Consider the following 22942-nt stretch of genomic DNA (forward strand, 5'->3'; position numbering starts at 1 on the left):
TGGTGTCAGAACAGTGGTCAGACGTGATGAGGGCTGTTCGAACAGCCGGGCCTGGCAAGCAGGACCCCGGAGGCTGGGCTCCTGGCCCATCTATAGTTTTCCTTCCCGTCTGAAAGCTTTGATTCATGCAAGGGCCGGCCCAAGGAGGGTGAGGGGAACTGAAAAGGTACGTGTCCTCAGAACCAAGGAAGAGGGAAGGACATTGCCACCACCTTGCTGACGCCCCGGCTTTCAAAGGTTCAGGAAGAGCTGAATGGCATTGAGACCATTGGCTTTTTGGTCCAAACTGTTGTTGCCCTCCAGGAGAGAACAAAAGTCCTTTTCTAGGGCACAGACTCTGTGGGTAAGACAGAGGGTAAGGGGTAAGAGCACAGCCTCTGGACTCAAAAGAGTCCCATTTCTGTCACTAAGAAGCTGTGTAGCACTGGACAGGTCATTTAACATGTAAAGATTAATTAAAAGGGAACCTCACTAAAAGGGAGTCAGGAGGCCAGAAGGGAGTCTGGGGGGAGGGGGAGAGTATCACTCAGATACCAATTTTAAGAAGAATTGTCAATTACAGACTCCCAACAGAATTCAGGAAATTATCATCAATTACAGGCCCCAACAGGGAGAGATGTACATTACATCCCCTGTAAGAAATCAACTATCCCAGCAACTCAGCTAGTGAGAAACTGTCCTGAACTCTTGCTTTGTTTAAGGGCCTTTCATGCAAAACAACCCCACTAACTTCCTCTTTCTCCATAAAGCGTTTCTTTCCTTTGTTTGTTGCACTTGCCCCTGGTTTTACTGTTTTGCAACTCTCTGCTATTCCCGAATAAACCCATTTTGCTGATAAGATAACCTCTGTTCTTCAGATGAACAGATGTTGCCGTGCCTCCGTTTCCTCAACCAGTCATCCCTACATTATGGGGTCGCTGTGAGGATTAAATGAACATTCAGTTCTTGGAGCAGAGCCTGGTTTACCCAAAGTCGTTGGTAGATAGTAACCCACGAGTCTGGCACAGGAAAGTATTCCATTAATAGCAACTATCCTGCGTACTGGCTGCTTTTCCATCTGTCCAGTCTGTCGTAGAGTGTTTAAGGCTTGCAGACGTGAGGTGGCTCAGTCAGTTGAGTGTCCGACTTCAGCTCAGGTCATGATCTCCCAGTTCGTGAGTTTGAGCCCCACGTCAGGCTCTGTGCCGACAGCTCAGAGCCTGGAGCCTGCTTCGGATTCTGTGTCTCTCTCTCTCTCTCTCTCTCTCTCTCTGCCTCTCCCTCACTCATGCTCTGTCTCTGTCAAAAATAAATAAACGCGGGGCGCCTGGGTGGCGCAGTCGGTTAAGCGTCCGACTTCAGCCAGGTCACGATCTCGCGGTCTGTGAGTTCGAGCCCCGCGTCAGGCTCTGGGCTGATGGCTTGGAGCCTGGAGCCTGTTTCCGATTCTGTGTCTCCCTCTCTCTCTGACCCTCCCCCGTTCATGCTCTGTCTCTCTCTGTCCCAAAAATAAATAAAAAACGTTGAAAAAAAAAATTAAAAAAATAAATAAATAAATAAATAAACGTTAAAAAATTTAAAAAAAGAAAAAGACTTGCAGACGTGAAGGACAGGTCTTGCAAACGACTCAGGTTTGTCATCTGTAAAATAGGAATAATCGTAGGAGCCACTTTATAGAGCTGCCATGAAGATTAAGTAAGTGAATTGAAGCTCCTTCACCACAGTGCCTGGCACACAGGAAGCACATGGTACTTACTCATTTTTGTTACCACTTGTTACTTAGTTTGGCTAGAATTATTCATCAATCCCCTGCTCAGTCATCAAACACTTCTGTCGCAGGCTTCAGCTCTCCGAGAAAAGTCAGATGTGCTATTAGCCTCCACAGGCGAATTCTAAGGATCTATGTGTTTCCCCTCAGGAAAGGGGTTTGTTTCCAGAAGGGAGAGGAGAACGGGAAGGCAGATGTCACAATGTCCACTCTGGCTCCTAGGTTCCTAGATCTTCGCGTATAGTTGTGGGGATGAGCTGGTACCCAAAATGGACAAGAACGATGCCAGGAAGCAGGGCTCATACCCATCCTTTCTGACTCTTGAGTCTTCTGCTGTGCTGTCTGGGAAGCCAGGAGCAGTGTAGCCCATGGAAGGGGCCGTACGTTCTAGGGAGAGGAAGAGGCTGTTTCCCATCCAGGCTGGATCTGGGCTGGGTCATTAGGAACCTTGCAGCAATGCTAACCACAACACCCAGCGTCTCCCCGGATTGGACCGCTTTTGATGAGGCTTCTCCAGGCAAACAGGTGCACTCTGATAAAGTAAACTTGGGAAACCTGCCTGCTGGTCTGACACCAAAAGAGCTGTGTTTGAGGGTCTTGAGAAACCCCCCATGAAGGAACCCTTTCATTTGAATTTAACCCGTGGTTACCTTGTAAAACCTACTAACATCCGCCCCTGTAATCTACTAACACTTCAGGGAAGGCCAGCACAGGCCAGTGCATTCAAGATCTTTGCCGGGCAGAGGAGTTTCACAGCTTGGAGAAAAAGCCCTTGTTTGCCCTCCCCGCCCCCACCCCCCACCTCCGGGGCCTTTTTGGAAACCCCCCTGCCTCTGTCTCTGCGTGGGCAGGGCCAAGCCTTGCAAAGCAGCTCCGTGCAGCTGGTTCGGCTGAGCAGAATAAAGTGGCAATATTCAAGAAAAGTCCTCAATTACCTAGATTCTCAGGAGAAACCAACTGGGGGGTGAGGCCCAGAAATTGGGGAAATGCAGTGCATAATAATAACCACTGGGAAAAAAAATCCAACCAAGGAAAATAATTTGGAGAATTATTGAGTGCCAGAACCCCAAAGCTATAAACAGGATGTTTGAAAAGATTTCAAGCATAAAGGTCACAATCTGCAATTTAAATGGATAGTTTGTTGCCTTTTTTCTTGGTTATGGTTGGGTGCCACCAATTAGTAGGAGTGTGTGTGTGTGTGTGTGTGTGTGTGTAAAGGTTTTTCAAAGAGCGCTTCTCAATCAGGCTGGGTTGGTTGACAGCCTCTGAGCCCACACAGGGGTGGGCACATCCTTTATAGCATGAGAACAAGCGGAACTCATGCCCCGCAGTAAGGGCCTTCTTCCTCTTTCTGGAAAAATAATAAAAGTAATAATAATAACAGCATAAATCTCTGATCACTGCCAGCTCTCCTGCAGTGAGTTTACCCGGAAGAACTGTATCATTGAAAAATCATCCCTGGGGTGGGAATGCCCCAAGGTTCAACCTAGTCCAATGCTTGTTATTTAAAAACAAATTTTTTAATATTTATTTTTATTTTGGGGATAGCACAGGTGGGGGAGGGGCGTCGAGAGGGGGATAGAGGACCTGAGGCAGGCCCTGAGCTGACAGGCTGACAGCAGTGAGCACAATGTGGGGCTTGAGCTCAAGAGCCGCGAAATCATGACCTGAGCCGAAGTCTGATGCTGAAACAACTGGGCCACCGAGGTGCCCCTACATATTCTTTTCTTTCTTTATTTTTTTGAGAGATAGAAAGTGAGTGGGGAAGGGGCAGAGAGAGAGAGGGAGACAGAGAATCCCAAGCAGGCTCTGCGCTGACAGGCGCGGGGCTCGAACCCACGAACCGTTGACATCATGACCTGAGCTGAAACCAAGAGTCAGAAACTTAACCATGGAGCCGCCCAGGCGCCCCCAGAGGACATCGTTAACCCGAGTCGTACTTATCAACTTGGTGAGCAAGTTGGTGAGCGCAAGGAGAAGGAGTCTGTTCAGCTGAATCTTGGTGTTATTCCCTCAAGCCTTTGTTCCGTGGACAAATGCCAAAGGCGGTTATTTTGTGGCTTGGGGAGAGGTCAGGGAGCTGACAACCAGGCGAGCCTGAGTGTCCTTCTCAAGGTTGGGACCCTGTCTGTTGCTCATGGGAGGGTATTTGTGACAGTGTTAGGCAGACAGAGTAAACTTGGAATGGCTGTCAGGACAGGATTCTTCTGATGTGCACGTGAAATAACGGGGCATCTTTGTGGAGAATTAGCTAAACTACTACATAGTTATTTTCGCATTGGCATCCACTCTGCGTGGCCCAATGGCCTGCAGGGGCCTTCAGGCGACACTAGCCCCTTCAACGGCCACGTGTCCTAGATTAACGGCCTGTGGTCATCAGGTAAGTGTAGGTTCCTGATAGGACTCCCCCAAAGGCCCTTGTGATGAGCTTTCTCTCCTGCCTCCCAGGGCCACGAAGCCTACCAAACCCACTCGTTTTGTTTTGAATTTCCCAAGCTAGCTTTAGACCGGAAACCCCAAAGCCCTCTACCCACGGACCCTAATAAAGGCGTGTGCCCCTTGCACTCCGCCTTGACCTCCCCTCTGGGCTCCTCAAGGTGGCTCAGGATCTCCTCCCTGACTGGGGAGTAATGCACGAACTCTCTTTCAAACCTCCCGGTCTCCTAGAACTGTGGCGCAACATCCAGCCCCCTGGGGCTGTGCTTAACAAATGTTAATTTAACAAAGACACGGCGATCTCTCTGAAATGCAGATTCCGACTCTCGAAATCTGCCAGGAAAGAAGGGATTCTGCAATTCCAGCAAGCCCCTGGGTGAACCTGGTTTCGAGAACACTTTTGACTAGGGAGGCTCTAGACCAGCAGTGTCCCATGGAATGTTCTGTGCTGAGGATGGTGTTCTGTATCATGCTGCCCAGCACAGTAGCCACCAGGTACGTGTGCCTACTGAGTCCTTGAAAGGTGGCAAGTGAGACTGCATAACTGAATTTTAAATGTTATTTTGTTACAGAACCAGGCTGGAACGCTGGCGGAAAAACCAAGCGGCACTCGGAGATCTTGGTGGATCAGAGATTTATTTAACACCGGTGGGCTCAGAGGAGACCGTTTCTCCAGCGATCTGAACGCCGAATGCAAGTGGGAAGGATAATTTATAGTTGTCAGCTTCCATATCCGTGGGGGTTTTCATGCGCGCGGCAAACAGGGCAAAAGAAGAACCTGGAAGAGGGGCGTCCAAGCCAGAGACCAGAGCTTGTTTCAATCCCCTTGGCCACCTTTGGCCTACTTTATTCATTTCTCCATCAATTTAAGTTTAGTTATTTTAATGTTTATTTATTTTTGACAGACAGAGCATGAGCACGGGAGGGGCAGAGAGAGAGACAGACAGACAGACAGAATCCGAAGCAGGCTCCAGGCTCCAAGCTGTCAGCACACAGCCCGACGCGGGGCTCGAACTCACAGACCACGAGATCAGGACCTGAGCCGAAGTCGGACGCTCAACAGACTGAGCCACCCAGGTGCCCCATGTTTAATTATTTTATTTTTTTAAAGGTTTTTTTTTTTTTTTCAATGTTTATTTTTGAAAGACAGAGACAGAGCGCGAGCAGGGGAGGGGCAGAGAGAGAGAGAGAGAGAGAGAGAGAGAGAGAATCCAAAGCAGGCTCCAGGCTCTGAGCTGTCAGCACAGAGCCCGATGTAAGGCTAGAACTCACAAACCGCGAGATCATGACCTGAGCCAAAGTTGGACGCTTAACCAACTGAGCCACCCAGGTGCCCCAATTTTAATTATTTTAAATTTCAATAGCTAAGTCAGGCTAGTGGCTGCTTCATCGCACAGCAACAACTGCAGACTGAGTTCTCTATGGGCAGGGACCTTCTTCTTATCTTACTCTTGCGTCCCCATTAGCAGAGTGTCTGTTCTACACCAGGTCCTTAATAAATATTTGTTGACCGGGGCACCTGGGTGGCTTAGCCGGTTAAGCGTCCGACTTCAGCTCAGGTCGTGATCTTATGGTTCGTGAGTTTGAGCCCCACACAGGGCTCTCTGCTCTCAGCACAGAGCCTGCTTCAGATTCTCTGTCCCCCTCCTCCATCGCTTGCACTCGTGCTCTCTCTCTTAAAAATAAATAAACATTGGGGCGCCTGGGTGGCTCAGTCGGTTAAGCTTCCGACTTCAGCTCAGGTCACGATCTCACGGTCCGTGAGTTCGGGCCCTGCGTCGGGCTCTGGGCTGATGATGGCCCAGAGCCTGGAGCCTGCTTCCGATTCTGTGTCTCCCTCTCTCTCTGACCCTCCCCCGTTCATGCTCTGCCTCTCTCTGTCTCAAAAATAAATAAACGTTAAAAAAAAAAAAAATTAAAATAAATAAATAAATAAATAAACATTAAAATAAATAAATATTTGTTGACTACATTATTGCATAATGTAATTGAAAAGAGTTTTAAACCTTGTTTGTTAGGACCCTAGGGTTGTTAAGTGACCAAAACACACTTTATGGTTGTGAGACCAAAACCCACCTTGAACTTGAACCTGCCAAAGACTTCATGGGCTCTTATGACCCAATTGTAGAAAGATCAGGGGTGTGGCTGATCTTGGGGAGGGTTGGAGCCAGGAACTAATTCAACAACATACTTTCTCTTTAGCCTTTGTCTGCGTGAAGGTTCATTCCCTCAAGGTAAGTCATCCTCACTGGACTCAAACCAACATCACAGGTAGCTCTGGATATCTAAACATAGAAACTCCCTGATGAGGCTTTGGGATGATGGTGGGGTTCGGGGGGTCTGGAGCCGACGACCAAGAAAGAATTCTTGAAGATGTCTTTGGTGCGAAAAGGTGATTTTATTAAAGCACAGGGACAGGACCTGTGGGAAGAGCGGCCCAGGGATCCTGAGGACAGAATTGTTATATGCTTGGGAGCTTGGGGGAGGTCAAGTCCCGGGTAAGTTTCCAGTGCGATTTTCCTATGCTAAAGAAGATTCCCAGGATAGTGGAGGCCCAGCTATTGTCAAGCTAAGGTTGTTTTTCCCTCTAGCAAAGCGTTAACATTAAGACAGCGGGGGACTTCCTGGGGAAACATTTTACTCTGCTGGCCTCAAGCAGTTGCCAATGGGCTGCGGGTTATAAGGAAATTGAATTTTACCTGCCATTTCCTTTTTGCCTTTGTTCCCCACATCACTATGGAGGGGTGATGTGGGGGCTCCAGGAAACAGAGTCTATAGGTTTCCGGAGATGAGGCTATTGATAAGACTACCTTTTTCTTGTAATTTACTAGGATATTTGTAAACTGATGGAGACGAATGTCCTGCAGGACGGTGATCTCTCAGTTAACCATTGGTTTTCCCCTTTCCTTTGTTCTTGGGCAGCCAGGAGTGCCTGAGGACTGTCACGCACATCCCACCTTGGGGGTGGGGGTGTTTGTGGCCTGTCACCTTGACTTATGCTCCCCCATCAGCGCTGACCACACGAAATAGGGTTGTTTCCCACCAACTAGTCAGAAAACTCCCAGGGAATTTCCCTGATTGGCTGAGTTTGGGTCGTGTGCCGTTTCCTGAACCAATCGCTGTGGGCGGGGCCTTGGGATTCTAAGACTGGCCAAGCGAGACCCAAAGGTGTCCCTTCCTCCTTCCGGATGGCTTCCCCCAGATACACAAGGTTAGAGTGGAAAGAAGCAGTTCTCACAAAGATGGGGTATGCTTTTCTGGGCAACTAGAAGAATCAGCGTGGACGGAAGGGCGGAGGGAGGGCTCCCAGCTTCTGTGAATGGTTGTTGAGAGACATGTTGTCTACACTAAGGACGCGGAATTGCCTTCTCGGATTATATCCAAAGGCATAAAGAAGATAACAAGATTCCATTTTCCGGACTGGTTTCGCTGTACTCTCCTGTCCCTGCGGTGTTAGTGAAGCCATGGGGTTCTAGAAACCAAGGCCCCTCAAGGGAAGGCACTATTTGAACTGGAAAAACGAGCAGGAGTTTGTTGGATGGAGAAGCGGAATGAGGGAAAGAACATTCCAGGGAGGGGAATGGCATATGCAAAGAAAGGCAAGGTGGTGAAGGAGCGTGGGGAGGTATGAAGAGTCTGCTAGACAGGGCACATGGGAATGGTGGGAAAGGAAGCAGGAAGTAGATTTGAGGCCCGGTTGCAGGCCGGGCTCCGTGAAGGAGCCTGGGCTTTCAGCTGTGAGAAACAGGAAGCCATTTGGAGGACTTAAGCAGGGGGGTGGTGTAGTCAGAGCCGTGTATGTTCTAAGAGATCGCTGTGGCTGGATTTGGAGGATGGCCAAGCTGGTGACAGGAGGCAGGGTGGCAAGGATGAGGCTGTCCCAATATGTCTTGAAGGACCGGCCGCCTCCAAGGTGGGCGGCGAAACACCAAGCTGGGCTCAGGCTGCTGGTGCCCTCTCTCCCCATCTTCTGCTCGGACCTGCCCTGGCCGGATCCAGTTCTCATCTGAGCCACTTGCCAGCGCTGGGCAGGTTGCCCTGAGCCCTGAGCCTCACTTTCCTCATCTGGAAAATGGGAGTAAGGAATTCCCGAAATGCAGGGCGGTTGTGAGTTTGTGAAGCTGAAATGGATGTGATTGACGCCAGGCCAGCAGACGCCAGACCTGCCCACAGTAGGCGATGAACAAATGTTTTTCCTTTAAAAATTTTTTTTAACGTTTATTCATTTTTTGAGAGAGAGAGAGAGAGTAGGGGAGGGGCAGAGGGAGAGGGAGACACAGAATCCAAAGCAGGCTTCAGGCTCTTAGCTCTCAGCACAGAGCCCGACGCAGGGCTCGAACTCACGGACCGTGAGATCATGACCTGAGCCAGTCGGAGGCCCAACCGACTGAGCCACCCAGGCGCCCCTGTTGCTGTTGTTTGTTATGTGTTGTGGCTCCTGAGTTCATTTGCATGGAGAAAGGTTGAACACTGAAGACATGGGAAAGAAATAACCTTCAAAACACTGAAGCTTCTGGGGCTCTTTGGTGGCTCGGTCTGTTAAGCGTCTGACTTCGGCTCTGTTTGTGATCTCTAGGTTTGTGAGTCAAGCCCTGAGTCAGGCTCACTGCCGACAGAGTGGAGCCTGCTTCGGATCCTCTGTCCACCCCCTCACCCCCCCCCCCCCCCCGCCCTGTGTGTGTGTGCACGCTCTCTCTCTCTCACAAAAATAAACATTTAAAAGCAAAAACAGCTCTGTAACTAGGTCAGGCTGACTACTCCTGAATTCCAAGGTAACAAAAACCCCTTCAGCCCACAAGCCCATGGCTCACTCTCCTCCTAGGACACTCATGTGTCTGAGTTGGAACGTGCCAGAAGAAGCTAGTTTCCAAAAGCATTTCTCTGGAGTCCGGGCTGGAGTCTCCGGGGAGAATGAGGGCATTGGGCTACATTTTAGCCTGGGTCTTGGAATGACCTGTTTGCTGGGCCTGACAGCCACATGTCCCTGTGGAAAAACCCCAGTGTGGAGCCAGGACAACCCAGGGCTGAGACCTCCAAGTTCTGCGAGTTCAAGAAAGTTGCCTCACCTCGGTGGGCCTCAGTTTCTCCATTTGGAGGATGGGAACAGTACTGACGACACGGGGCTGTTGTAGGGATTAAATCAGCGAATGCATGTGGCACATGGGTCACACGGCTGTGCCTCCAGTTTGGGATCAGAAATGTGCATTTATTTAAAAAAAATTTTTTAATGCTTATTTACTTTTGAGAGAGAGAGAGACAGAACATGAGTGGGGGAGGGGCAGAGAGAGGGAGACACATTCTGAAGCAGGCTCCAGGCCCTGAACTGTCAGCAGCACAGAGCCCGATGCGGGGCTCGAGCTCACAGACCATGAGATCTTGACCTGAGCCGAAGTCGGATGCTTAACCCACTGAGCCATCCAGGCAGCCCCAGAAATGTGCACTTATTGAGTCCCTATGATGTGTAAGCTCCTCGCTAAGTGCTGACAATACACAGACAGATAAGATACGGATCCTTGGCTTCCCAGGCTGGGGGCACAGATACCCGAATGAATACACAATAAATGATGTTGTAAGATAGTCACTGCTCACTACTGCCCCCCTCTGTAAAAGATGTGTCAGGGTCTGTTGCATATGATTTTTCCACATAAGTAAAGGTATATTTCACGGTGATATTCTTGCCGCCGAGCTGAGCCATGGCCTGAGGATCTTCCTGCCCAGATCTTCCTTCCCCGGGCTGTTCTCAGGTATCAGACCCGCACCACAGTCTGAAGCCTCTTCCTGTCCAGTCTTGCTTCGTCTGTCTTTCTTCTCTCCGGAGCCTTTCTCCGTCAATCCCATGCCCTTCTGATTTCATCCATTCTGATTCTTCCTGCATCGCGGAGGATCTGAAGTCGGTGAGCAGAACATCCTGGCTCACAGTGATGCCTGATGTGTGAGTGACTAGGGTGAGAAATGGGGAATAGCGCCCCTGGCGGAAGAATTGAGGGGACAGGGCATGGCTGGTGAGGGAATGGGTTCAAAAGTGACTGGTTCCAGTCCCTTCTGGTGTTCAGTCTTGGGTGACTCGCTTAACCCCTCTGTGCCTGTTTCCACGGCTGAAAATGGGAGTCATGAAGTTATGACTTCCTTCCTAGGGCTGCTGGATTAAATGAGATAATCTACACCCAATGGCTTAGAGTGGGTCCTTGAGAGAGCCGAAGTGCAGGACCAGCAGCGCACCTGCCTGGAGTCCCGTGGGGGCCAGATTGGCTTCACGTTTCTGGGGCCGCTGCAGACTCTCAGAGAATTCCAAAGCTTCTCTTGCAGAAATGAGACCTTGGCGGAGGGGGCGGGGGGAGGGGTGGCAAAGGTCGCTGTCTGCTCTGCCCACAAGTATGGCTCTGGGAGAAGGGTCCACCTCATGGGTATTTTGGCTGGGATGTGTGGTGTCTCCATGGCAGTTTGACCGTTATCTGGGTCATCCGATCCCGGGGACCTGCCAAATCAGATAATTTGGGTGGTTTGCCTGTCTCTCTGGATCAGATGTCCTGAGTAATGGCCCTTGTCTCCACCTGGCTGGGTCCTCCGCAGACAATCCCCCTTTCAGTGAGCCTGAAATGAAAGCTGGTTTCAGCTGCTATGTTCAAGGTCAAGGCTTAGGAGAGGATGTCAATTTAGAAGCCCACAGTTACCCTCTTTATTACATGGCTCCCTCCATGACCGTGCATAAGCATCGGTAACTAATAAAGGGTGAAATACTACGATTGGCAAATGGTTTACATTAAACATTTTAATTGTGTAATATACGACCATAAGCGTACAAACAATGCATACAGCTCATGCATTTTCACAAGAACACACCCTTGAAGCCAGTAGTCAGACCAACAAAAGGAACACTTTCAGTTCCCGGAAGAGCCCCCCCCCCCCCCCCGCCACCCCCCCCACGCCACACCAGACGTATTTCCAACCTCTCCCCGAAGCATAAACACTGTTCTGACTTCTGGCATCCTGGTTACTTTTGCAGTGAACTTTATAGGAATATCAGCAGACAGCAACTTTGGGGCTGGTTGGTTTTGTTTGCACCGTTTGTGACATTCATCTGTGTGGTCGTGGTGACAGACCTGTGTTCATTCTCATTGCTGGAGAGTATTCTGTTGAAGGAATCCAACACTATTTGTCCATTCTTCCACCAATGGACGTTTGGGTTGTCTCCAGTTTCAGGGCTGTTACAAATAGTGCATTCTCGTTGGTGTATTTTTGAAGATGCATGCATATGTGTGTTAGGCATCAGAGTTTTTACTATTTAAAAAAGTATAAAATAGAAAGGGATGCCCTTAAGCCATAATTGTTCTCGATCTCTTTCATGGTGATATAAATATGCCTTGGGATTAGGAAAGGAAGGGGTGAAGCCACATCAGGATGTGTCCCGCTGCCTCTGGGATCTGTGTCTCTGTTTTAGCAGGTGTCCCGTGTGACCATTGTGGGTTCCCCGGAAGGAAGTGAGGGTTTCTGCAGGTTTTTGTGGGAAGCCCCATACATCGCCTTACCCAGAGGGGGCCCTCCACACCCCTCCCGTCCTCAATACTGCCTCCCATGCTCCCCACGACCTCAGACAGCTTACCCTACCTCTCTAACTTCAGGGGTTTCATCTGTAAAGACCAGTTAAAAATGGCTGATCTTTGGGGTGCCTGGCTGGCTCAGTCGTTAACACATGCAACTCTTGATTTTGGGGTTGTAAGTTCGAGCCCCACGTTGGGTGTAGAGATTAATTAAAAATGAAATCTTAAAAAAAAAAAAAAGAGATGGCTGATCTTCTTGGATGTCTCCGATTCTCAAACAATTTCAAATTAACTGCCATTGACAATTATGATATAAAATACAAATAGCTATCATTTGTTGAGTGCTTCCATTTCTGTAAACAATTTACACCCATAATCTCATTAAAATTTTTTTTAAATGTTTTTATTTATTTTTGAGACAGAGAGAGACAGAGCATGAGCAGGGGAGGGACAGAGAGAGGGGGAGACACAGAATCGGAAGCAGGCTCCAGGTTCTGAGCTGTCAGCACAGAGCCTGACGAAGGGCTCGAACTCACAAGGCAGGAGATCATGACCTGAGGCTAAGTCGGATGCTTAACCGACTGAGCCACCCAGGTGCCCCAACACCCATAACCTCATTTAGTTCTTCCAAGATTTATCAGCCCTATTCTAATGTTCAGGAAATTGAAGCTCAGAGAGGTTTAATCCCTTATTCGAGACACACAGCAAATATCAGAACAGGGGTTGGAGTTAGGTCTTTACTTTCAACTGCTACCAGTTTCTTTTTCTTTAACAAAGTATTTCAGGCACACAGAAAAGTCCAGAAAACAATAAAACTTCTATGTGTCCACCAAACTGCAGTAGAAATAGCACACTAAAAACCGTTAAAGCTCTCTGCCATCTCCCCACCCTTCCCCAACCCAGATAGCAATAACACCTCTCCTGAACTTGGTGTTCACGGTATCTATGCTTGTACTCCACATGTATGTGCTCTGTAAAAATATACTGAATTGTTTTTCATAGTTTTGAACTTTATTAAATGGTAGTATCACGTGTGGATCCTTTTGCAACCAGCTTTTTTTATTCACTCAATGCTGTAATCTTTGAGATTTATCCATGATGATACATGGAGTTCGAGTTCAGTAATTTTCACTGCTGTATGGTGCCTTCCCTTTAAGAAAATACCAGAATGGATCCCTCTCTTCTGCTGTTGGGCGTTCAGATTCTTTCCAGCGTTCTGCCATTAAAAGGTGCTGCAGTATACATTCTTCCACTTTTACGTGCCGTTGCCTCTTGTACTGAATTTTTAATGGGTCAATTCTCCTGATCATACCAGATTTTCGTTTAATCTGCGTCTCCCTGCAATCAGACTGGACAGTTTGATTAATTCATCGTTTTTTTTCCAGAGCACCTGTGCTCTAGACTGAATGTGTGTGTTCCTCCAAAATTCATACATTGAAACCTGACTCCTAATGTGATAGATAGTCCAGGGAGGTGAGGCCTTTGGAAGGTGAGTAGGTTACGTGGGTGGAGCCCTCATGGATGGGATTCTTGCCCTTACAAAAGAGACCACAGAGAAATCCCTCGGCCGCTTCCACCGTAAGAGGACACAGCAAGAAAATGGCTGTTTGTGAACCAGGAAGTGGGCTTTCACCAGACCCTGAATCTGCTGGCGCCTTGATCTTGGACTTCCCAGCCCCCGGAACTGGGAGGAATAAATGTCTATTTGTCCGTCAGCCACCCAGTCTTCGGTATTTTTGTTGCTGAAGCCCGAACGGACTAAGAGAGCCTACTACGTGCCCAGCACCGCAGTGCCAGGGACGCAAAAGTGGCTGAAAGGCACAGCTCTTGAACTCCGGGAGTCTGTGTGCAGACCAACCACTATGGGATGGGAGAGGGGGATGCAGGGGACTCACAGGAGGGCTCTGAATGGAGGGGCCAGGGAGCAGAGGGAGATTCCATGCAGAAAGCAGAGATGCAGGATTGCAGAGGAGGTGATCAGCCCATCCTGGGCATCATGCCCAAACCCCTTACAGTTACGGGACCTCCTCCACTGTGTATCTGCACCTAGTGCAAAGTCACAGTGACCTTTGCAAGCCCCTTTTCTCGATCTCGTTCTCTCTTCCACACATTAACAGCAACGCGTGAGTCAGTTGTTTAGTGCCTGGAAGAAAAAAAATTGGATTCTGGGAAAGCCACACAGGCTTGAATTCCAGAATTCTGTCCAGAGCCCTGAATGAATGGCATCCGTACTTTGCCTCGGATTTGTCGTCTCCATGATAATAGATCGTGCCTCACGTGCGCAATGCAAGTAGCTCTGTGATACGGTCTATACATGCCTATCATTTAATCCGCACAAAACCCTCATAAGGTTGGAACCACTATCCTCTGGCTTTTGGAAGATGAGGCCCAGAGAGGTTAATTAATTTACCCAAGGCCACCGAGCTCTGGCTGACTCTAGCCTCCTTCGTGTTAACCCTCTGAGCTCTGCTAGGATTGGCCTGACATTTCTGGAGGCCAGTCCCCTCCTCTCCACTTGAGAAAAATACAATCAAAGGGGACTTACTTACCACCGGACACAGCCCGCTCATTACTCTAACATTCTCCCCACTTACACCAGCTACTCAGGAAATTAGAGCAAATCCTATTTTTAGACGCTGTGGCTCAAAGGACGGTGATGTATTGGTTAGCGACTTGTTTTACAAACGTAGCTTAGAGGTGTTACCTGATCTTACGCACGGAAACTCTCTTACATCACCGTTTTGATCTTTATAATTTATTTCAAGGATTGCTTTCTTGCTTCTCTTTCCTCCGTGAATGCTGCAACAGACGTGGGCCAGAAACAGTAAGATTCTGAAGTAGAAGGTGTGGGGAGAGGAGGAGGTTCCCCTCAGCCACCTGGAACACAAATGATGGCCTGGATAAGGAGTGAGCAGAGCCAGTTGTCAGCAACAATTAGAGTTTGTCCAGTGGTTGGGTCTAGACGAAGCGGACCTTGCTGCTTCCTGCCCAAACGGGCTGTGTGTGTTTTAGACAAAAAAACCCTCCAGCTTTACCACTCATTTTTTTATAGCTAATCACAATCTCCTGGTTTCAAAGGCCAGCGGTGGGGCTAAAGGATGTTTGTCGGGGGCCCTGGGAACCCCAAGAATTAGGCCAGGGGGTGAAGCAGAACCAGCAGCCCTCTCCCCCTACCCCCCAACATGGCGGCATGGGCTTTCTGACCGAGTTGACCCCAGAGGGCAGGTGGGGGAAAGGCACTTCTTCCAAAAGATGGTTTCGGGTCAACTGGCCGTCTGTATGGAGGAAAACATACTTGTCTCCAGAGCCCCCCACTTTTCACTGCTACAAAATGCCACGATGCTCTGTCCTTATGTGCTTATGTGACGATCCCTGTACAGACTCTAACATCACTGTTAACGCGTCTACAGATTGTGCCGCTCTCAGAGTGGTTTCCAATGCATAATTTTCCCAGACGCCTAGGAAGAGTCGGGGAAGACATTGTCCGTCCTCTCGTGGACAACGAAGCCAACTCTAAAGGGTGAGTGCCCAACCCGAAGACACTTGCCTAGCACTTGAACTTCACTTGTTTGATTCCAAGTCTCTTTCCGCTTCTCCACGGGCCCGATGCCCATTCCTGAGGGGGGTTCGGGAGGGGTAGGGGGAAGTGGGCTTTGGTAGCACCGGACTGGGGGCGGCTGGAGAGCAGTAGGGCTTTCCCCAGATCTCCACCACCTTGCAGCGGGCAAGGTGTCAGTTGCCTCACCTTGGCGAGGTGTCAGTCCCTAGACCTCGGCTAGGAGGAGGTTTGTCCCCTAGACAGAGCAAGGGGGATCTGAGTTGGGGAGGAACCGGGAGGACGTGAGAAAGGTGCTGCCTCTGCCTTTTGGAATCGTGCTGGCCACCGGGTGGGCAGGGGCCAGAAGAGCTGGGGTCTGATCGAAACTCTGCCATGAGCTTGCCGTGCATCCTTGGACAGAGGATTTCATCGCCCCGGGCCTCAGCTTCCTCCTCTCTAAATGGACTAATTCCAATACCTATCACCTGAGGTGCTTGGGAAGCATTAGTGGGAATTGTGCCTGTCACTTAGGAAGGACTCAACAGTTGTTGGCAACAGTTGCTGTGAATTGGGCGTCTGCTGGTCTTTATCTCACGTAATCCTCGCAACGACTCCAGGGGGTTGGTGTTCCGTCCCAGGTTGTGGACATGAACCAGAGGCTCTGAGAGTTGACAGCTGCTCGGGACAGAGGCCAGATGTGAATGTAGGTCGCCTGCACTTTTAAGACCCTGTCCTGCCTCTGTCCCTCTGGGGCTGGCCGGGTGGGAATGCTTTGCTCCAGATGGGGTTGGGCAGGCTAGGAGGTGTGTGTGACCTCCGAAGTGTCAGCACCCCAGGCAAATGAGTGAATTGGATTTCTAAGAGCACAGGAGCAGTGGGAGAATGGAAGGTGTCAGAGCAGGGTTTGTCCAGTGGTAACTGGGTCCGATGCCCCAATCTCCAGCCTGGTAGGCTTTCTTTTATTTGTTAAAAAATTATTTATTGAGAGAGAGAGAGAGAGAGAGAGAGAGAGAATGAGTGGGGAGGGGCAGAGAGAGAGAGAGGGAGAGAGAGAGAGAGAGAGAGACAGAGAGACAGAGAGAGAATCCCAAGCAGGCTCCAATGCCATCAGCTCGGAGCCCAATTCCGGGTCCAAACTCACGAACCTGGAGGTCATGACCTGAGCCGAAACCAAGAGTCAGGAGCTCAACCGACTGAGCCACCCAGGTGCCCCCCTGGTAGGCTTTTTACTGGAGCAGCAGGGTAATTGCATCTGGAGTTGTTGGGGTTGGGGGAAACGGGGGGGGGGGGGTACAGCCTTAGCAGAGGATTCATGAGTTGCACTCCCCATCCCCTGATGCAGAATGGTGCCCACGGGATGATTCCCTTTGCGCCAACCGCCTTTGCGTGCAGGTATGGAAACGAGATCCGAGGAGCTCCATCAAGATCTTACTAATCACTACCTCTGGATGGTGGGAATAGAGTTGACTTCCTTTCCTTCACGTGATTTGCTATTTTCTGAAATACTTACATCAGACAAGAATTAATTTTCTAATTGGGAAAAAATGTGCTCTGATTAAAGTGATGCAGCTGCTAATTCCTGCTGCCACTCCCAACAAACAGTAGGCCATGGTAGGGCTTCCCCTTCAGTCCCAGGCTTAACAGATACTGGTTTTGGAGTCAGAAGGTCCAGGGACCAGCTCTGACACCTTCTCACCGAGCTAACTCGGGTGAACTTCTTAACCCCCCTGGGGGGGCGGGGCGGGAATCAAATCTCTCATCTGAAAAACTGGATTTGGAACTAGCTTCCTCCTAGGGCGGTTTCCATGACTTAAGGCGATGATGTATTTGAAACTACATTGGCCAGGTGCTTGGCATTTAGGAGGCTCTCTCTCCATGGTGGTTCCCAGGACAGCAGCTCCCTTCCGGGAGATTTGCTGGAGTTCCTTTGAAGGTGGGCAGTATCTCTATCACTCCCACTTTACAGAGGACGATCCAGAGGCTCAGAGGGGTGCTGAGACCCAGGGTCACAGAGCTCAGAAGGAATCTTCTGCAACAGGCTCAGAGAGGGTAAGTGATCAGCTCGAGGTCACACAGCGTAAGCCTACTTCCTGTAAAAACAAGAGACGAAGTACCAACGGACCCAACTGCCCTTTGTGGCAGTTGCTATTTGCAAGGTAACCTGCGAAGCCTCCTGAACGCAGCAGCAGCAGCAGCAGCAGGAGCAAACCCTCTGCCAGCTATTTGGCGCTTCCTCAATGCCAGCAGCTTGGCCCTTCGCCTCATCGGCTCCGTTAATTCTCCAAACCACCCCGGAAGCGGGTCTGCGAGCCCATTTTACAGGCGGGCAGACCGAGGCCGGGAGGCCTGGCGGCTGCGGGAAGACCGGGTGGCACGCAAGGAGTTAAGCGGCGGCGGTGCTGTGGCTCCGCGCGAGGAGCGCGCCCGGTCGAGGCGCGCTGCTGGCGGCGGCGGCAGCGGCGGCGGCGGCGGCGCGGGGAGCTCGGGCCGGAGACGGGAAGTCCGGGCGGCGAGCGAGGCAGCGCGCGAGGCGGCGAGCGGGAGGCGAGGCGGCCGGAGCCCCGCGCCCAGCCGCCGCCCGCTCCCGGCGCGCCCCGGGCTCGCCCTCCCCGGGCCGGGTGACCGCGCGGGGCCTCGTCGCGGCGCGGGGCGCCCGCAGTGCCGCCCGCCCGCCCGCCCGGGCGCCAGGCTCGCGGGAGCCCGGCTTCCACTTCGCGCCGCCGCCCGCCCGCCTCCCCGGCTCGCCGGCTGGCGTCGCCACCGCCTCCTCGTCCCCCGGCCGCCGCTGTCGCCGCTGCTGCAATCCAGGACGCACACTCTTCCACTTTCCCGCTGGCGGCGCGCAGGACGCCCCTCGCGCCGACCCCAGAGAGCTAGCACCCCCCCCCCCCCCCGGGGCCCCGGCCGGAGCGGGCTCGGCGGCCAGCGAGGAAATCCGGACTCGGCTTTCCCTGATGCCACTGCAGCAGCTGGCAGCCGGGAAGGCGCCCACGGAGCGGTCGCGCCGAGCGGGACGCGCGAGCCGCGGAGGGAGACCCCGGCGCCTGCTGGGATCCGCTGGCAGAGTTTGCAAGTGGCCGCGACCCCAGGTAAGGGCTGAGGCGCCCGGACCGGGCGGGAGGGCTCCAGAGGGGAGCGGGGCGCCGAGCTGCTGCGAAAGATTCCTGCCGCCCCCAGACCGGGCTTCCAGGTCCAGCCGCTTCCCCGCAGGCTGGGGGCTCGGCGCCCGGAGTCAGGTGTGTAGCGAAAAGCCGAGCAAGTGGTGACAACCCAGCGTTGGTAAATGACAAACTTTCTCTCCTCTGGCAGAGGGTGGGACATTCCGGCTCCTTCGGGCGGCCTTCCTGCGGGCATCCCAATGGGTCCCCAAAGGCAGGCAGGCAGGCACTCGAGGCTTCTCAGGCTCAGCTGGGCCACGGGGAAGGCGGTGGGCCCCTTTAATTTAATTCACGAATTACCCCCTTTCTCGGCCAGTTCAGAGTACCGAGGGAGAAGGAGCTGGTCATGTTTCCAGTTTGGCTTTACGAGGTGCTTGTTGCGGTGATGCTGGGGTGCATGCGGTTTCCTGGCCGGCATCCAGCGCTGCCCAGGGGACGGGCTTTGTGTGAGTGCTTTGCAGGCTTGCTTCTGTCCATTCCTGCCCTGTGTGTGTCAGGAGGCGAGGAGAGGACTGGGGACAGGGGGACCCACGCAGTCAGAATCCCACGGCCCCAAGTGTCATCCCAGGAAGAAACTCCTCTCCTTGGCGGATACACTAGGAGAGGTGGGGATCACCTCCCATTAACTGCAGCTCCTTAGATGAGCAAAAGACGGCGGAAGTTACCTGGGCCGCTCAATGAGACCATTCAGAGCCTGGGGAGGGACCAACTTTGTGTGGAAAAGGGGCTGGAATGGACAGCTGGGTAGAGGCTCCTGGCATCGTCATCTGTGGCTCTGGGGAAGTGGGTAGTCCCCCCACAATCTAGATCCCTCGAGGCTCTGCCGAGCCCGGCACATAGCTCATGAGTTCGGCCAGATTATTCTTCCTCCTAATGAGAAGCATGGTCTACAGAGGCCACCTGGTCTCTGAGGATCATTTTGGAGCCACCCCAGTGGTCACAGCCTTCTAGATGCATCGTGCTTCTTAGCCGGGCTACAGCCTAGGGCTCGGGTCATCTCGATGGACGGAAGTGCTTCTGACTGTGACCTGAAGGGTGGAAATAGTTCGCTGGTCCTGCTTGGGCTGGGCCTCTGCCTCCGGGGAATGGCATCGCTGTGCGATGCTGGGACTGTTCTTGAGGTAGGGGTCTCAGGACCTTCTGTTCTTGCTTAGGATTCTGACCTGGGACCCTGCTAGGAGCTGCCTCCCTGGGCTGCGGAGACCTGAGGTCAGAGGCTGGTGCTCGCTGGCCCAGGGCAGCCTCGTCTGTGGGTCAGAAGACAGAGCTGCCAGACTGCAGTCCATTTGCTGTGTGACTTTGGGCAAATCGCTAGACTTCCCTGGGCTCTGGTTGCTGCCTCTGCAAGATGGAGAGATTTCACGAGTCCTCGGAGGTCCTAGTGCAGACGCTCTTCGGCCCTGAGCGCTCGTCAGGGATGAGGTTTTCAAAACCCCGTAACGTAGTTCGGTGTGTAAGAGGCGTCTGAGTGCGTCCAGTCGCTTCGCCCTCCGAACCTCGGCCGTCTCTGTAAGGCGGGGAGTTCCCTGTTCCTGTTAGGAAGGGTGTGGGTGGGGGACTGACATGGTGCGTGGAAAGTGCTTACTGTAGAGTCTGGTGAGGACTGGGGCTCCACGGACACGGGCAGGCAGCAGCAGGGCTGTCTGTTTTTGGGTCTCGTGTGCGAGCACGCGGGTGCCGTTTTCCCCGGGGAGGCTGTCCCAGTCCCACCTGAGCGCCAGGTGATGGCGACTGGGGGGGGGGGGGGCAGGGCCCTTGTTCTCTCCAATCAGCTGACACCTGCAATCCCCACCCCCTTACTGCTTCCTCATAAGAGCTCCGCTGGGCCAGCAGCTCCTAGAGGGGAGCTCGGGGAGGTCTGGGAGGGATGCCTGCACCCAGCTGCTGCGTCGCCATGACAACAGAAGGTGGAGGTAAGCTGTCTCCATGGCTTCAACTTTGCGGCTGTGTAGGGACCCGGGGCCAGGAAGTTCAGTGCGTCTGGATGTCAGGCACCCGGTCTGCTGAGGCTGTTGGAACAGGCGAAGCTGCTGTTCCCTACAGGAACAGCTGCGCCAGGGAAAGTGCTGTGTGTGGGGGGGTGGGGGTTGGGGGGGGTAAGGGAGAAGGGTTTCTGAGATTGCGGAGAAATGCAGTAGATGGGTCAGTCTTCTTTCTCTCTGAGTTGGTTCCGAGGCTTGGGACATCTGTGTCCTTCCCCACGCTAGGGCTCCCCTGGGTCCATGCTGAGCCCGCTGGTGGGGAAGGCAGACCTCACCTCGGCCGCCCCGGAGTGAGTTCATGGGCGTGCGGTAGGGACTCGGGCAGAGGCAGTTCTGCGGGGAGCTCGCTCAGTCCGTGGCCTTGACTCTTAGGACTCTAATGAGCAGTTTGTTTTCTTGGCGGAGTAGGACGTGGGTGTGTGTGTGTCAATGCCGTGTGTGAGCGCGTGTGTAAACGAGTGCGTTCTCACGCAGGTTTGTGCACATGGGCTCACGGGAGTCTGACTTACGTAGAAACCTTACGTGTGTGTGCGCATGTGAATAGTGTCAGGCTGGGTGTGTACTTGTGAGATTGCATGTCCGTGGATTTACGAGTGTGTGTGTGTGTGTGTGTGTGTGTGTGCATGTGCCTGCGAGGGAACGGGTGCCTGCGTGAGTCAGAGCAGGTGTGGGTGTGTGTGCACACTTGGGAGCGTGCAGCCGTTGGGTGTATGCGAGTTGGACGTGTGTCTGTGACCGGGCAGGTGCCCGGCCGCTCGGCTGCACACGCGGGTCTGGCGGGTCTGTGTGGCGATGCGTGTGTCGGAGAGGCCAGGCGGGTCTGCCTGGGTGCGACGTGCTTTAGCAGCTGTGCGAGCTGCCTGCACCTGTGTGTGGGGGCGTTTGTGAGCGCCTGCACGCGTGTGCAAGGATGTGGTGTGGACTTGTGGTACGCGCTTAGAGCCTGCACGTCTTCCAGGGTGCCTTTGTGTCTGTGCACGTGTGTATACAGCGTTGCACACTTGCCTGACTCTGTGTACGTGTGTGGACGTGGTTGTTGGGGTGCATCCTCTGTGAGCTCGTCTGTGTCTGTGTGTGTTTCTGTGGGTGTCTACCTGTGTGTGTGGCAGGGTAAACTTTTTGTGCATCCCCGTATATGCGTGTATCTCTGAGGGCGTGTGTGCCTGTGTGTGGCATTGCATACTTGATTGTATCTCTGCGTGTACGTGTGTGTTTCTGAGGGTCGGTACTGGTGTGTTCGTTGCAGCGTCCATTTGAGCGTGTGTCCGTGTGCAGGTGTCTCTGAACGTGTGTTTGGGGGGTTGCGGTGTACCTTTTGCACACATCTGCTGTGTATGAGTGAGTTTCTGAGTGTGTGTGTGCCTGGGGTGTATTTTCCTGTCTGTGGGGGTGGTAGGATTTCTGTGTGTATAGTGTGTGTGTGTGTGTGTGTGTGTGTGTGTGTGTGTGTTCCGAGCATGTGTGTCTCTGTAGATATGTCTGAGTGTCCACAAGGGTGTGTGTGGGGGGTGTAAGCACTACCAAGAGCTTCTCAACAGAAAACATCTCTGAACCTTTGAAACTGCCCTTTGTGGGCGCCTGGGGGGCTCAGTCAGTTAAGCGTCTGACTTCGGCTCAGGTCGTGATCTCACGGTCCGCAAGTTCGAGCCCTGCGTCGGGCTCTGGGCCGATAGCTCGGAGCCTGGAGCCCGCTTCGGATTCTGCGTCTCCCTCTCTCTCTGCCCCTCCCCCGCTCACACTCTGTCTCTCAAAAAGAAATAAAACAGTAAAAAAAACAATAAAACCACTCTTCGCCCTGCCCCCCCCCCCTCAAGTTGGGACCGTGTTGTGCTGTGCACCCACCAGGTGTTGCTTCAGTGATCTGTGCCAGCTCCGAGCAGGTTGTCGTGACGTTGTGTGTGCAGTTTTTCAAGTGCCTCTGCTCTGAAGTCCCTGTACCGCCCCCCCCCCCCCCCCACAGGCACCTCGGGTCTCTCTCACCCAAAGCCCGCGCTCAGGACGGTTGCTGAAAAACTCACAGATGTTAAGAGCGCAGGTATAATTTTAGGCAGAAGGTCTGAAAATAGGCAGCCTAGGATGCACTGAACGTCTCGACAGCAGTGTTTCTAATTAGGAGCAACTTGTTTTCCTTAAATAAACAAATCAAGTGAGGAAAGAAATTGCCTGAGATTAATGGCTCCCCGGAGCAGGTCCAGATGTTGGGAAGATGGGGATGGGGTCCCCAAGGACTGTAAGTGTTGAGTGCTTGGGGTCTCTTCCAGATTTTGACCGCATGTTGATAGGCAGGGGCAGGACAGGAAGCCGGTGAGGAGGGCAGGGCCGGCGTCGGGCCCCCTTTCCGAGCTTTGGCTGGTGTTTGGTGATTGGGGTATAGAAGCATCAGTGGCCTGTACCCCTGCCCTTAGCTGTGAGGCTCTGCCATTTTTCTCCCTCAGGGTGCTCCTTCACTTTGGGTTTGGCCACGTGACTGACTTTGGTCATTAGCGGGAGGTGGACGTGACTGCGGGTCCGTTCCAAGCTTAGGTCTCGAGGGGCCTTGTGCG

Source organism: Panthera leo, chromosome D3 (genome assembly GCF_018350215.1).
Source record: "Panthera leo isolate Ple1 chromosome D3, P.leo_Ple1_pat1.1, whole genome shotgun sequence".
Taxonomy (NCBI): Eukaryota; Metazoa; Chordata; class Mammalia; order Carnivora; family Felidae; genus Panthera; species Panthera leo.